General features: G+C 33.2%; 1 protein-coding gene and 1 long non-coding RNA gene across 2 annotated transcripts in view; one reads left to right on the top strand and one right to left on the bottom strand.

Annotated features, from left to right (window-relative positions):
- The window catches only part of LOC145249079 (uncharacterized), a 24,352-nt gene extending 22,979 nt beyond the window's left edge, over positions 1–1,373 (bottom strand). The window contains exon 1 of the mRNA XM_080110914.1: positions 863–1,373. The gene's annotated coding sequence lies outside the window, so the exon portion shown is untranslated. The remainder of the gene's footprint in view (positions 1–862) is intronic.
- Positions 1–17,500, top strand: part of LOC145248786 (uncharacterized) — a gene marked incomplete at its 5' end in the record, with an annotated part of 199,585 nt that overhangs the window by 30,073 nt on the left and 152,012 nt on the right. The gene's annotated exons all lie outside the window — the stretch shown is intronic.

Genomic DNA, 17,500 nt, shown 5'->3' with positions numbered 1-17,500 from the left:
CCTAGTAATGACGCCTCAGGCAAATAGCAATAAACTAACTCCTTCTCAAAGAGAGAAGGCAAAGCCTGGGAGGGTAGACCTCCTAGAACTGCACAAAATCAGCTTTACATCGCAATCAACAGGGATCGATCATTACAGGAATGGTCTAATCCCTGTTGATTTGGGGGGGCTGAGTATAAAAATTGTTATAGACCATTGACTTAGAACAAGTCCTTTATGCCAAACTTCTGGAGTAAATGTGATATTGTGATGACTTATCTCTATTAATCTCCAACTGTGGATCAAACAGATGCCGTAATACTTTACATGGACACTACAAGAAACAACTGCAGTGCTGATTTCGATTCAAGCCTGGAACGCTTCCACAAACTTTGATCCTGCATATGGAAATAGACTTCCAAGTGAGATAATAAATGCGTTGACAATGGCATCAATTCAAGATGAATTTGGAACAGATGCTGGATTACTATATGTTGTTTTGTGTAAATTTCTACCATCCTTTACCTACATGGCAATTAAAACATCCTTGTTTTATTTTTTTTGAGGAATTGACTTGAAAAATGTTAAAAAGATAGAATATTTTTGTTTGATCAGGGGCGGGGGAGGGGGCGCATATGATTAAAGCGTTCGCTTTCAGTTCCAATATTTTATGCCATCTTTTAGAGTTCGCTGCATCTTATAACAAAGATCCATACAAAATTTTAGCCATATCGGCTCAGTAGTTTCCGAGAACAAAATAGAACGGATAGACAGACAAACATACAGACTAAGAAGTATAATATAGAAAAAAGAAATTTGCCTTTCCTTTTTTTTTTCTTCTTCAAAAATTAAAAAAAAAAAAATAAATAAAAATGTAACTTACCAAAAGTTAGTGTTGCGACGTTGCTGGATTTTCGACCGTCTGCAATGTGGTTTTTATTTTGTTTTTTGTGTGTATCTGTACACGGCACTTGTTGCGTTCCCGATTGAGTGTTCTGAGGATATCTCGGGTCCTTTGTCCCTCTCTCTACCTCGGCACGGGTTTTATAGCAGATGACTATAAGCCTCTGCTCGATAGCCTGCCCCCAACTCGAAGCCCTCCCCTCTGCCCCTCCCCCTTTTCAGCGTTCCATGGGGGGGGTGCGTGTGTCGCAGAATCAAAGACATTGGATTGTTTTCTTAAAACGCTGCCACCCCCTCTTTCCGAGCGACTGCCCAATTCAACCGAATCTTTGGCAGCATCATCATCTCCAAGGAGATAGATGGATAGTAATATCCCTGATAACATTATCTCCCATTCTTCCCCTCCTCATACTCGGTTCACCTATCAGACTCATCAATTCGCATTTCATACTGTCCACCCCTCCTACTCCTTCACCTGCTAACCCACACATGAAAAAAGAAGCTGCAGTTACTATCATGCCTTGCCTTCTCATCATTAGCATTTTAGAGAAACTCTTGCGGATATATTTCAAAGTGCATACATATATGGTTTACAATATGTTATAGTAGATGTATCCGGCGTTGCCCGGTATTAAACGTAATATCAAATTCCTTTTAAAAAAAAAAAAAAAAAACGGAAAGAAACCGAGACATATGCATGCGAATATTATGTTTTTTTTCTAAATAGTTCTTTCTGAAAAAAAAAAAAAAAAAATACTTGAACTGAGATCAAAACCTAAAAACATTGAGTCAGGTACGATAACCATTAGGCCAGCTTGAAAGGATCTTTTTTTAAAGTGTTTTCAAACTTCGTGACAAACAGATGAAAATCCTATGACTATCTCCCTCCAATTACCACTTTTTTAAATTTGACCCCTTAGCAGCCTGTTTCCCCGGATGAAACTGATTAAAAAGATTTTCACATGTCTGAATTCCTTATATACCAAATTTCAAAGCTGAAGATAAAAAATCTGTTGAGTATATAGGTTGAGAAGTGACCTCATACACATTCTTTTATAGATGTATAGATTATATTTTACGTTATATGATATGATATATATATATATATATATATATATATATATATATATGCGAAGCTCGCGGTTTGTTTACAAACAAACATTTTAGCACTTTACGAGTGGCGGACGGATGTTTATTTAAATAGACATTCGGACAGATTAGTTGCGGTCACCGCTTCCGTTGTCATGGGGTAGAACTGCCGACTGTCATCACGACGGTTCTAGGTTCGATCCTTGGCTTGGGATAGGTGTTAGTCTAGCGGCATTGATGAGTTGTGAAACAACGAAACAGGACTGCTGTATGTCGATGACTAAAATATATTTTATATATATATATATATATATATATATAATATTATTTCATTAAATAAAATAGACGTTTTTTTATCTATTAATTCTATTTTTAATCCTTTCCAAGTTCGAAATAACGGTCTTCACTTCAGGAAGAAACTGGCTGATGTAATCGCCGTATTTGTCAAGTCACAATACTATCCAATCCTTTTGTCAAGTCACAATACTATCCAATCCTTCTGGATTTATCGTCAGGAATAGATTAATCTAACAGGTTTTTCACAATTTATATAATTTATTTATTTTTTATATTACGTGTCTATTTTTTCATTGGTTAATTACTTTAATAACTTTCCAAACATTTCAGGATATTACTACTATTGATAAAATTTATTTTATTGATAGTATTTTTTTTTTTTTTAGTTTTTATTAGCAATGCTTTTAGTATTTCAAGTTTTCGTTCATTATTGGTTTGTTCAAGTATAGACGTGTTGTTAGCAAAAATATTCCTAAATTGTTATAATATACTTATGTTAAACCCCATTTTATTTTAGTTTTATTTTCATTTTACTTTGTTTTTCAACATAAAAAAAGTAACTATTTTCCTTTATATTTTAAATATTTTCCAGATACATCTGCCTAAAAATGCTAGTTTTATTTTGGTGCCTTTAAAAAAAAAAACACCTAATATTTTTGCTGATGAGATTTTGTTTAAAAAAAACTATGATAAAATTATTGTCTACCTCAATAAAAACATTGTTTCCGAAACGATCGTACAATTTATTGATTTGTTTGTTCTTCCTTATGAAAACGAATTTTAATTTTTAATCATAAATTATCAATCATCTTACTCAATATATATATATATATATATATATATATATATATATATATTGGTGTTGTATAGTATATTTATAAAAGTGAGAATGTGTGTGAGGACACTTCTCAACTTACATTTTTATCTACAGACTTGAAATTTGGTATATAGGGTATTCAGACATGTGGGGAACTTTTTAATCGGTTTTGATCCGGAAAAGAGGCTACTAACTGGTCAAAATTGAAAAGTTGGTAATTGTGGTCATCGGATTTTTATTTATTAGTCAACTGTTTCATGAATGTGCATGTGTGAATCGTTCAAATGACCGATTCCTTATGTTAAGAATAAGTAGGTTTGAAGACACTTCTTAAAGGTCATGTCAAGCTGGTCTAGTGGTTATCACACTTGACGCACTGTCTTTAGGCTTTGGTTTCGATCTCAGCTCAAGTATTGTTATTAGAAATGAACTGCTCAAAAAAATCACAATACTCACTTGCACGTCTCAGTTGCTTTCTGCATTTTTTTTTTTTTTTTTAAAGAATTTAACATCACGCTAATTATCTACGTTATTTCTAGTTATAATAAATAAGAATTCTGTATTCATTAAAATATAATATTTATGCTTATTTCATGACCGCGCAATGCCGGGTGGTCTGTTAGTATTATATATATAAGGGCATAATAGATTCACTGCTTGATATAATAATTAAGTGATTGATTTTGTGCTACGAAACAGATACTGTCAAGAATTGTATAAATCAACTGATTTAAAGGAATAAACTATAAGATTGTCAACATCATGAATTTTGGAATATAAAATTTTGGTCATTTATTCCGTATATTGCTCTGTAATCACACTGAGCTTCTTATATAAGGATTGATATATAATAAGAAAAATATATTTCTACAGAAATGTAATATATATATATATATATATATATATATATATATATATATATATATAAAGGTTCACAGATAAATAATTGTGAAGTTATCAATCAAGTTTTCATTGGAGGAAACATAACAAAATCAAATTTATATGTACGATCGTTTCGGAAACGATATCCTTTTATTTATTTAATATTTACGAATAAAACTGTCGAGAAATAAGTAAAATATTTCTGGATATCGTCTCCTCATCAGCAGGAGGGAAAGGGGGAGAAGACACCAAATTTTAATCAGCTTATTGAAGTAAATATAGTTTGTGAACCTAGAATAAAAAAAATAAATATTTTAAGTGGAATTTAATTCTTTTGTTTATATGAGTAATATAAGATATTTTCAATTATATTTGTTATAATATCTATGTGATACAATTAAACTATTGTGTAATGATGTTTGATTGGTTAAATGGTAAAAGGAGGGAAAATAGTAGGAAAATAGTAATTACATTTTTGATTTTTATAAGAGGTATAAGTATGTTTTTTTGTTTGTTTTTTTTTTAGAATTTTTCGATATAAAATAAGATTTAAACAAAAATAAGGAATTATATTTACAAAAAAGTTTATAAAATAAGTACCTTTCTAAGGGGTGTTTCTATATATATATATATATATATATATATATATACTCGGGTTTTTTATTCAAAAGTAATGGACTAGTGAATTCAACGAGGTTGTTAGATAGTGCTCAATAAAAAGAGCTGATAATACTTGTTTATTGTTAAATAAACATGGTCACATCCCGCTGCTACAAACAGCCACTTGTTTCAATCAAACAACAGATATCATCAGGCAGCGACTTGACTATTCAAATTGAACATTTTAATAGTCAAGTCGCTGCCTGATGATATCTGTTGTTTGATTGAAACAAGTGGCTGTTTGTAGCAGCAGGATGTAAACATGTTTATATAACAATAAACAAGTAATATATATATATATATATATATATATATATTAAGTTGTTAGGAGGCCTCTCAGTGTGCAGACCTTCTTTGATAAGGATACTTTTTAAAAATCTAAATGAGATTTGGTTTCAAACTTATATTCGGATTTAATCTATTTTAATCCATCATAATCTGTTTGTTTCAATATTTTGCAATTACTTAAAGTTTTATTTATTATTTTTTTTGTGATTGAATTTTTCACACGTTAGTTTATTCCTAATAACGATTATTAAATTTAAATTTGATCCGATTTCCCTTATTTAGGTTTTTATTAGTTAATGACCTAATTTATTCATTGCAGTTCCCCCTAGGTATAACTTTTTACTATTATTCACCTTAACTTCACATTTGTACACAATTTCAGAAATTAAGCAATTGCCCTGCAATGGCCATTCGTTAGGTATTCTGCAGTTACATTTTTTCTCAATATTTAATACACCTGATTAATATTAACTTGAGGACTAATGCCTGACACTGTAGTACTTAATAAAATAGTACTAGTATAGAAATGAAAATCATTCAAAGAATTGGACACTTGGCTAGAATGGAGGGTAAAAGACTTTCTAAACAACTGTTTTATGATGAGATAGATTGGGGTAAAAGACCATAATATAAACAAAGAAAAGATTTAAGGATTCTCTGAAAAACAACTAGAAAACATTTGAGATGGATGTACATAACTGGGAAACACAAGCGAAAAACCATCAGAGAGAGTTGGAAGATTTTTGAAGAGCAGTATGTAGATCTTGCTGTCTTAAAACACGTCATGAGTAAGTTACTTGAATCTGTGTTAAATAGAGTAGTCAACCACCTCATCATAAATAGACCGTTTTTTTTTTTTTGCTCAACATACACCTCCAAATGCCGGGCACCCATGCTAGTGTATATATCTATATATATATATAAATGTAAATGTTGGTTCGTTCGGAATTGTCTAAAAAACCACTGGACGGATGGCTTCCACGTTTTGGTATAATATGTTTACTATATCCATGTGTGTTTTTATATATTTCTTTTTAATTATAACATTATACTTAATTTTTCTATGATAAATAGCTGGATTTCTTTGTACCGAGAGGCCATTTTTTTTATTTAGGGACAATTATTTATTACCGCTTCCTGTCACGTGACCAGTGTTTCTAATTTAGCGGTTTTCCTGCTAGATCTGGAGATTTCGTTTACAATCTAGCGGGAAATTCTAGAAAATCTGGAGGTATTTCGCATCCACACACCCGAAAGCGCTTGAAAATACTTTAAAACATAAAATAAATTCATTCATGTAAGTAAAAAAAAAAGTAGCATTTATTCCCTTTGGTAACAATTATTTATTGATTATTTGTTTTGTTTTTCACCTTTTGTTCGGCTAACAATTCTTAAATCTCGCTATAAAATCGATTTTTCCAAGTACATTTTAGGTGGGGGGGAGCATTCCAACCTTCGAAGTTTAGTTTAAGATACGAAATTTAGAAGTATTTAGTCGAAAATTGTAAAAAGCAAGAAACAACAGCAAAAAAAAAACTATATCAATACAGTAGAATTTAATTATCTACCAACCTAAATACTTTTAACATGCTAAAACAAAGTTTTTTTGTTTTCTTATTTTTCTAATTTCAAAATATATTGCACCATTATTGTGATGTTTAATTTGCAGTATATTTCAATTTAACTTTTATTATAAAAAGTTTGAGTTTATGATTTGTTTCCTGCAAAAAAAAATACCCTCTCTGAAAAAAACAGGTAAAACTAGCTGATAAAATACGGGAGCTAACCGCTTCAATATAATTCCAGAAACATATAGTGAGAAAACACGGAACATTTTATATATTGGATATACTATATTTATAAATTTTTATGGTAGGAAGTGAAAATAGGGAGTTTTTTTTTTTGGGGGGGGGAATTAGCAATTTTTGAAAATTTCAGATGATAGCGATTCTCTTCAATTCTGATCTCGCGGGTTTTTTAAAATCTCAGTTGCCAACACTGCATCACTAAAAAAACACTACAGGCTTAATGTAAACAGAATGTGTTTACAATATCGGTAAGTTTTCAATGGGTTTAATCACATGATTATTGATAAATTTACCACACGTGGTCGCTTTCCTATTAAATATTCATCGAAAAATGAATGCCGACGCTCAAAGTGTATAAACATTTTGACCCCCCCTTTACTTAAAAATTCACCAAAAATAAGGAAATTAACGAATTTTAATGAAAATTCGAGTATTTATCAAATAATGATCGCAGAATATAATGAACTAATTATTTTTACTTAACTCTTAGTGAATCAAATTTTTCTCTACTTTCACATAACTATTTACAGTGTTCATCTGTTCTTTTTATAATAAAAATTCCGTTTTCAAAGAGAAACGTTTACTGACAAATTTCTTTTAAAAAAAAAAAAAGTGCAAGTTTTCCTGAAAAAACAACTTTCACCTAACAATTTATGGTAAAAAATTAATCTTTTTTTTTGGGGAAAAAATAACTTTTATTGATTAAAAAAAATTGCAAAAAATAATATAAGTAAATAAACGAACAAAATGCAATTTTTCTTGAGGAATGTGTTCATTTTAACAAACTGAACCACAGCAACGCGTGGCCAGGTACAGCTAGTATATATATATATTTATTAGCAGGCCACCCGGCATTACCTGGTCGTAAAATATGATATTTATGGTATTTATTATTATACTAGCATTTCAGCCTGGCGTCGCCCGGGTGTTTGGATGTGTATGTTCAGCAAAAAAAAACAAAAAAAAAACAGTGGTAGTAGGAAGGCAGGCTTGAACCCGTACCGCAAAGGAGGAAAAGAATGGCGAAAAAAACATGACGTCTTTGCTGTTACGACCACCGCCAAACCGGAAGTGACGTAGGTTTAAATTAAGGTTAGACAATCGAAAAAAGAGGATGACTTTCGACAATATCGGCGAAAAAAGCGACCCCTCCTTGTAGAAAAGTGCCCAATTGAAGGTGAAGAAATTAATGTTTTTGGCCAATTTTTCGATATTTGTCGTCTGAAAAGTCGAGCTTAAAAACGATACTGATTTTGTGAAAATCTGTCGCCTTTGTTGAACGTTTTAGGCATACATGCAAACATACATACATACATTTATATATTGGTAGCTCAAATTTTTTACCCAAATTAATTAAAATGCTTGCCCTATTTTTGAATACCCTTTATGTAAAATTTCAAATGTTTAGACCAGAAATTGTCTGAGTAATTTGGTAGAGACTGCAGCGGTCAAATTTTTAAAAAACTTTGACCCCTATTATGACCCCTTAACATTTTTTGTTTTGGGCTCAAATCAAGTTATTAAGTTAGATCCATGTCTAAAGAACCTATATCTGAAATTTCATGTTTAAACCCAAAATTGACGGAGGAGTTTGGTAGAGTTCTCAAAGGTCAAATCGTTGAATTTTGACCCCCTTAATAGCCAAATTACAGGCCGAAAACCGATTACAAAATTTTCCTAAATCTCCGTACCCTGTATATCAAATTTCGAGTCTGTAGACTGAAAATTGACAGAGATATTGTGTAGGGAAATGCACACAGACAGACAGACAGACACTTTCACTTTTATATATAGATAGATTATATTGGACCCAATATATAGTAATAATTTAAAAAGATTTTCAAAAAATGATTCTTGTGCAACCACCGAGAATTGAAACCGAAATGTTTAACTTATGATTTACTTTTTCCTTTGACGTTAATGCCTGAACTATGAAGACATGTTTACTGCAAAGCTAAAAATTAAAACATGAACCAATAGCTATTACGTTACTCATGCATATACGTAATGCCATCATTCGACCTTCACCTAGCAATATTTTCTAATTTTCCCAGTTTTGCACTGACTTTCCCCGGCTAAAATCCGAATATAAAGTGTTGCATGGGTTCGAATACTCTGTATAGGAAGTTTTATGTCGCTTGATCAAAAAATGACTGAGGAGTTTGGTAGGCAAAATTTTTAAACAAAAATATTTACGCATACATAAATATATATAGAAAGAGGTTTGTGTTCACTATAAGCTGTTTACACAAATATTACGCAACTATAAATCATATAGAATATCTGCATGAATACAATTACACGTAATAGTTAACTAAAGATGATCGTCCCATAAGAAAACCGAAAAAAACTAATAGGGAATTCATTAAAATGAATGTTTAAAAGAATATGCAAATTAGCTAAATATTTTGCTAGCGAATGCAGTTCCATGACCCATATATAACAAAGTTGTATTTTCTTTTTAAAAAAATAGAAAAGAGGCTTGCCTTTTTTCTATTGTTCTTGGCCTTCGGGCCGGGATCAAGGTGTAGTATCTGTTCTGCAGATGCTGCACTTAGAGTAATTTGTCCCAGTCAATGGAGGAGAAACCCTATATACGGGGACAATTATTATTTTTGGTAACCAGAGTGCCCCCTTTTTGCCTACTTTTAGGGGAGCTGGTTTTTACCCCACATTAAAAACGGCCTTGTGCCTAATTGGCTTTGGTGGGAAGCAAATTAATACATTAAATAAATAGAAAAGAGGGTTTTTAATATGAATATCAATATACACATACACAAAAAAAAACAAATTTATATTAATATAGATAGATATATCTCTAAATGTAACACAATATGGTAAAAAAAAAATACTTGTTCATCAAATTAAAGAAAACTTTGATTATTAGGTATTAAAAAAATGCGTACCCCTTCTTCCTTTTTGTTGTATATTAACTAATATAGAAAAAAAACCATTTCTAACAATCTATTAGTTTTCTTTATTTGTTTCCATTTTCAGTCAAGCATTAATTATAATTTCATAATTATAAAATGCTTTAAGGAAGGTTCTGTCTTAGAAAATACTTTCATTTTTTTTTAATGACAAAAAAGTAATACAACTCAAGGTTTCCAAACATTCCTATGAACATTTTCAATTTTCATGGTTTCTTTTCTCAGTGTTGTTGCTTTTTGGTTTTTGAAACGATAATTAATTGTTTAGTAATACATTTGTGACATTTCTTTTGAGAATCCTTACCAAATTAAACACGTTTTTGTGTTTAAAATTTCAGATTTGATAGAAATGCTTCTCCCAAATGAGCATTTTTTTTTTTTTTTTTTTGCTTTTGTTTAACTCTTTTTCACCTCAAGCAAAGCATATCGCCACTTTGAATGAAAGGGGCTGCTATTTAGTATTGTTTCTTACGGGGACTGTGAAAAGTTGAGCAACAAGATGTTTGTTCACATTACATTTAAACTTCTCCAGTTTAGTGCAGTCAGGGAAGCAGGAAATGGAAAAGGAATTCCAAAGTCTAGCAGTCCGAAAGAAGAAACTATTAGAACAGAAGATTTTCCGGCATCTAGAGATCTCAATAGTGAAGGGGTGTGATTTTGCTGCTTATCAAGTTAGTCTGGGTATGTACGTTGAAAGGTACACATGCTATGAGTTCATTAAAGCACATTCCATTAAAATACTTGTAAAAAAGACACAGAGGTGCAACATGGTGGCGATGGGACAGAGGTTGGAGCTTGATCTACAGTGCAAGGTGTATTAGATTTGAGACTCTTTTCTTGGATCCTTTCTAAGAGCGAGAGGCTAGTGACAGATGGACCAGCCCAGATGTGGCAACAATACTCCATGCTTGATCGAATTGTCGTTTTGCAAAGATATAAGATGCTCTCAGATTTGTAGCATGCGTTTAACATGTTTGAACTTGCAAATCTGCAGCGAAACAATGGACATGCATGCTAAGTATTCTGGACTGACCCACCTTGTATACGTCCTGATCATTTGTCTGTTGACACGGCATATATTGTGGGCATTTTTTTTATTTGCAATGAAGATGGCACGGTATTTCCAACAACGGAGTGTGTGTGTGTGGGGGGGGGAGAGCATGTTTACCTTTTGTTTGATTATTTTGTTGAATTGTGTGTTTGGAAATATCAACTTTGACTGTGTAGATGTGCTAACGTTTGCCAGTTCGTGTTTCATTGTCTTTGCCAATTTCTCTTGCATCGGTTGGGACAGCAGAGAGAGAGAGAGAGAGAGAGAGGGGGGGGGGGGGTAAATAGTTCACACAAGTTCATTAAGTACAAGCAGTTACAACATGAGTTGTAATAAGCATTGGTTGTTTATTACCATAATTCTACTGCTGTTTGTTGTTTCTTTACATGAATTTACAATTATCTTCTTCATAAAATAATATAGAAAATAAGATTCTCCCCACCACCACCGCCGCCATATTGTGATCTTTCACAAAAGGCGAATAATTAAATAGTTTTTATCAATCTGGTAAAGCAAATATTGGTCAAAAAATAATGAAACATTATTTTTTCTGATATCTCTCAGGTTGTGCACAGTTAAGTAAGAAAAACGAAACTTTCCATTCACGGTTGAGCTAAAGTATACAGGAAGTTATGTCATGGGAGGAAGTGACGTGGTCAAGAAGTGCGGTTGGTCCTGTTTCTTGGACTTTCAGTAACTGAATGAACAGACGTCTTTTTTGAGACTCCTCCGCCGCTCTCTAAAGGGAATATTCTGGAAGATGCAAACATCGAGATGAAAAAATAAAATCGACAAGAAAATATCTGTCCTAAGTGTGCATAATTAAATTTGTCTGTACTCTAAAGATAAAACTTCTTTCTTGTTTTTTGTGTGATACCTGTAAGTTATGTTAGAGTTTGTCCAAATAATAAATGTTAAAATAATGTTAGTTTGTACAAATAATAAATACTGGCAGACGATTTCACCGCATTTACAAGAGTAGATTCTCGAATTCCTATTTACAATGCCTCCCTATGGGACAGTTAGACACCAGGGTTGTTTTTTAACATGGAGAAAAGGAACGAAAAGAAAAATTGTTTCGGTCGTGAAGGATTTCTCCTCCACTGAGAGAAAACATGTAGGAGAGAATATCTAGTTTTGGATACTTCTTATTGACGGTTGTTTAGCACCTTCCACCTTGCCTCACGTTTTGGCAGTTCACATGATCAATGCTAACATGTCACCAGGCAGTCAATCCAGTAAGGGGGGGGGGTGCAAAACATCCGTAGAGAGGGAAGTTTCCAAACGGTGCATATTCTCTCCTGATGACTTCAAGAATCTACTGGTGTCCGGCATGCAGAGCAGCTTGTCTGCCAGCACTTACCCTGCAAGTGTTTATACAAATTTGTTTGGTTATCGGAGGTTGTGATGAGGCTGAGATAGATCTTGTTTCTTGGGCGCTCAGCAGCAAAGTGAACAGACGTCTTTTTTGGAGCTCTTTTATCGTTCCCTAAGAGAATGTTGAAAAAAAAACAAAAAAACTTTATTTAGAGAATTTGACTTTGGGATCACAAAGTTGAACTCTAGGTGATTTCCATTTCTTTTTATTCTGAACTATTTTATATTCATTGCATGAAAAGACTATAAGAATGATACGATTGATGTGTAATGCGAGGTTTAGACAGGCTTAAATTTGACACCAGAGGAGAATTACATCTGAATAATATAGAAGGATGTATGGTATTCACCTGCGGTGGGTTGAGCTGACTCCAAGTGAATTTGGTGCATCACGAGTCAAGGCAGTCCATCCAGGTCTATCCGCTGCTGACTCCAAGTGAATTTGGGGCATCACGAGTCAAGGCAGTCCATCCAGGTCCTATCCGCTGCTGACTCCAAGTGAATTTGGTGCATCACGAGTCAAGGCAGTCCATCCAGGTCCTATCCGCTGCTGACTCCAAGTGAATTTGGTGCATCACGAGTCAAGGCAGTCCATCCAGGTCCTATCCGCTGCTGACTCCACAGCATACTTCAGGATTTTTTTTCTACTCTTTTTCACCATTTCGCCTTAAAGGCATATTGACACTTGGGACTTAAGGGGATCGTGTCCAACATGGAACTGTGGAGAGTTGAACAGCAAGATGTCTGTTCACATTACATTTAAACTTTTGCAGGTTAGTACAGTCAGAGAAGCAGGTGACAAGGAGGGAATTCCAAAGGGAGATTAAATGAAGCGGTGAAGTTTTGCTGCCTGTTGGTTTAGTCGAGAGTATGTACGTCGAGGAGGCATGAGTGCTATGAGCTCATCAGAGCACATTCCATTAAATTACTTGGCACGTGGATGCAACATTGCAGCGATGGGACAGAGGTTGGAGCTTGACTGACAGTGCAGAACCTATTAGATTTGAAACTCTTCTTTTGAACCCTGTCTAAAAATGAAAGAGTAGGGTTAGATGCATCAGCCCAGATGTAGCAACAATACTCCATGCATGGTAATATGATAATATTGACACGGTCAATATTAAAGCAAATTTTTAAAAAACATTTCCTTAACAAACAATTTTTAAACTTAAATTTTAATTTAATTTTTTTTTTTTTTTTTAAATTGGAATCTTTCATTAATTACACTTTTGTGCAAGGCTTTATTGAAAGATGGCATTTTTAGGGGAAGACTTTCTCAAAATGGCGCCAAAATGCCTTCTCTCATCTTTGACGAGTTTACATATATCGTAATGATGTTAATTATGTCGAAATGAAAAAAAAAAAAGTGGAAATGATTTTACCTCCAGCAATGAAAATCTTCTCCACAGAGAAATGAAGCAGAAAGATTCCATAATAATGCGTCATAATTAACAGCAATAATTGCCGAGTCAAAAGAAAAAAAAAAAATGAAATATGTGTCCAATATGGCTTCTGCAAGGGAAAACCTGATGTCGACAAATTTTCATACAACCGGCGGTGATCGTATTTCATTTTAACTCTGTTGTTTTCGTTGGTTTCATAATATGATTTTCAATAATCTTATCAAGATTCCGATTTGACTCCCCCCCCCTTTTTTTTTTTTTTTTTTTTTATCTTTTACGTTCGTTCAAACATTCATTTAAAACCAACGTGGAGGAAAATCGCAATAATAATTTAACAGAATTGTAAAACAGGAGAAAGGAAATAAAAATAATGTCGGAACAGAAAGAGCATAAAATGGATAAAATTGAAATAAAGTTTTAATTGTTTTTTGTTTTGTTTGACGACTATTATAGTCTATGGCGATCTCTCCTGTGTTTAATTATTGCTTATTAACCCTTTATGCCCTGAATTATGATGTACATAGATAATCAAAAAAATAATTATTGTTAATTTTAGTTAGAGTAATGATACTATGATAGTCTTCAAACTGGAAAAAAATTATGAAGTTTAATAGTTAAACTACCATTGAGAATAGTTGCATTTCATAAACTTACCTTGATTATTATCCATAGTGCTTGAAAAAAAAAGTGTTTATGACAATAAATGAAATCCTCCACTCTCTGAGTCAGACGACGACATACTGAATGTAAGCAATGGACTGTTGCAATCTGGAGGTATTTGCCATTTACCCAGATATTGTGGGGGAAATAGAGAAGGCTTACCGTAAAATGTGCTTGTTGTGTCTGTCTGTCCTGCGGGCTGAGAAGGAAAAACGAAAAGATCCAGGATGGCGACCGTGATCTTTTCATGCCCATAGTTATTGAAAAATCACGTCTCACAAATGATTTTTAGGTGCACCCGGGCACCATAAAAGCAGGTTGCTGGGGGAAGTGGGCAGAAGCGTTTAGACTTGTGTAGAGTGAACATCCTCAGATTTTTCTGAACTTGTTTACATTGGACTTGAAGGCAATGATATTGTAGTCGGTCAAAAAGCAAGCCAACAGAACAGTGTTTCATAGGCAGGCAGTTCTAAGAAAGAAGCGTTCAGACCTGTGTAGAGTGAATATCGTTATGCAACTTGTCAAACTTTTCCGATTCAGATACTGAACTAACATTTACTAATACGTACAAGGCGTGTTTGAATCAATTCCTAGATAGTATTGTACTTGTACCCCTCATATTAATTACTCACACCCCTTTCTATTGTTCCAGAGTGTAACCAGCAGCGCATTCTTTTCCACATCATTTTCCCAAATTTCATATGAACTTGGGGGGAGCGGGATATCTGTTGGACCAAATGAAGCTGTGGTCATCTTGTAAATATTCTACATAATAATACATATATTGGAATGGGACATACCATTTTGTTAAAGCTTAAGTGGAATCTAGTCATCAGTTAACATCAGAAATTTGGTCGTCGCTACTCATGTTGTGGAAAAGAAAGCAGCGCATTCTTAGGAGCCAGAAGGAATTGGTAACCTGAAGATCGTCGAGTCCCTCCTCTCAAGACTATTAGACCTACTGCTCAGTAGAGGCCTGCACCTTCACTCGCCTACTAGTTCCTTTCCCCTGTCTGCTCATAGGAAGGTGTGTCTACTCATCTAATTCCCTTTATTTATGCTGTTATATTCATTTATTTAAAACTAAATTAATTAGTTCAACCAGGCGATAAAAGGTTATAGACTATGGCCATCTCTCTTGTTACTTATCTTCACTCTTCTAATTTATATGTCTGGTAGTGTTCTTAGATATGTTTTCTACAGAAATTCATCTGATAAGTATATAAAAAAAAATCCAAAAAATATGATCTTAAAAAGTCTTTTCTCTCTGATAGTTAAAAAGAATTTTTTCAGGGGAATATTTTACATTACACCGACCAAGGGATATAATAAAATCTCAGCAAATCATTTCTTAAAAAGAACCAGATATATTGTCATCTGGAGAGATAGCTCAGTGGCAGAGCATTCAACTACAAATCAAATGATCCCCCTGTTTAAGCCCGGGTGTACCTCATGATTTTCTTTTTTCTCATTAATGAGTTCAAGTTACGATAAAAGAGATACAATTTAAAATCGCTGCAAATCATTTATTCTGTTGCATATTTTAAAGCTAAACATTGATCAGAAGTGATTTTTCCAGGGCATTCATCGTCAAGCCCAAATATCATCATCTGACATGATATTGTAAACGAACACAGATGGAATTTGATGACCGACATTATCATTATCATTTTTGTGTGAATTAGCCCATTGTGCAAATTATTCCTCATAATATATAATATGCAATAGACGATTGATTCTATAATTACACATATACAATCTGCATAAATTAAAATATCATGTTTAAGCGTATTGCATGACTGGGCAACGCCGGGTGTCCAGCTAAGTTTCTTCTCTTGTATTCCTTCTGTGTTTACAAGAATGGCGACCCATTGAAGTATAAAAATATAACAATATGTATTGTTGGTGACGGTTATGGATGGTTGGTTGGTAGGAGGAAGATGCACGCACAGGAATTCGACCAGTTGTTTCTTCTTAGTAGTTATAGTAATCATAGTATTAGCAGTAATAGTTATAGTGTTTGTGATCTTGGCTCAAGAAGCAAATAACTTATACTGAACTAAAAAAAAACAAAAAAACTTGTATAGCTTTTGAACTGGAACTGGACAAAAACCCAATTGTTTTTTTTTTTTATACCTAACTTAGTTGGTTTTTTTTTTCTTCCAGTTCAAAAGCTATGCCAGGACAAAAGATAAAAAAAAAATGTAAAAAAAAAAAAAAAATTTTTTTTAAGTCCGTAAAAATCATTGTTTCATTGATTACATTCTTTAATTCAGCTTTTTACAACAGTTCACATATTTCTGTGTTGACAAAATTTTATTTGATACAAAATCTGTACTAACACAAAGTTTATGAACACCAGGGGTAAAAGATAGTCGCCATCTTTAGTTATCAAAGCAAGAACAACAGATAATCAACTAAAACTATACAATTCTATTATCGGAGCCCGATTAACATTCGTTTCATCAGTAAGACTTGTCATACTATTGAAATTATTCTTATTGCAACAATAATATACTTGGAATATCTTGTACAATATTAATATTCTTTTCGAGTGTTATTATATAATTATTTGTGCCCATCTGAAATGCTCCTGTTAGGATGGTATTATCAATGTAACCACACCCAAAAGAGCATTTTATTTGGCCATTGTCGTTTCACTGGATTGACCTGATTTTGATTACACCTGTGTAATCTTTTGTCGAAAATGACCTTTCAAACATCATGCCTTTAACTCTTCTTTTTGACAATTGGTCAAGTTTGTTGTTTTTTCAAACATGTGCCTTGTGAAGTTCATAAGTTTTATTCAAATGACTTTTTGGAACATTTGATAATTATTTTATTGATTCTTATGTTGTCACTTTTGTCAGAATGATGTTTTTGGTACATACAGCCTAGATATCCAACACTCTCTTCATGCCAGTAAGAAAAACAAATTGCACGAGACTCACAAGAAGTGACAGATTAAATATTTTTAATATTGTACAAAATATTTGGAGTAGATTATTGTTGAGATAAACATAACCCGAAAAGTTATCCATTGTATCACACACACGCATTGTATAACACACATGCACACGCACACAGGGAAAAGATAACAGAATACCAAGGTCTTATATAAGATATGAAAAGAAACTGGAATCTTAAGATCGTCATCATTCCAGTAATTATAGGAGCACCCACTCATGAAAAAGAATTTCAAAACCTACCTATCCGATGAACCAAGTGCAAAAGAAATACGAACAATTGCATTCAAAGAAACAGTTAGAATTTTAAAAAGATCTCTCGTTTGGAGTGACTGAAAAAGTTCCAGCAAAAACCTAACAGCCAGCCATGGTTTTCTCCAGAATGTGCTG

This window comes from Euprymna scolopes, chromosome 27 (assembly GCF_053919585.1).
Source record: "Euprymna scolopes isolate OS-2025 chromosome 27, ASM5391958v1, whole genome shotgun sequence".
Taxonomy (NCBI): Eukaryota; Metazoa; Mollusca; class Cephalopoda; order Sepiida; family Sepiolidae; genus Euprymna; species Euprymna scolopes.
The sequence above is the reverse complement of the archived record's forward strand: the minus strand, read 5'-3'. Positions and strand labels throughout refer to the sequence as shown.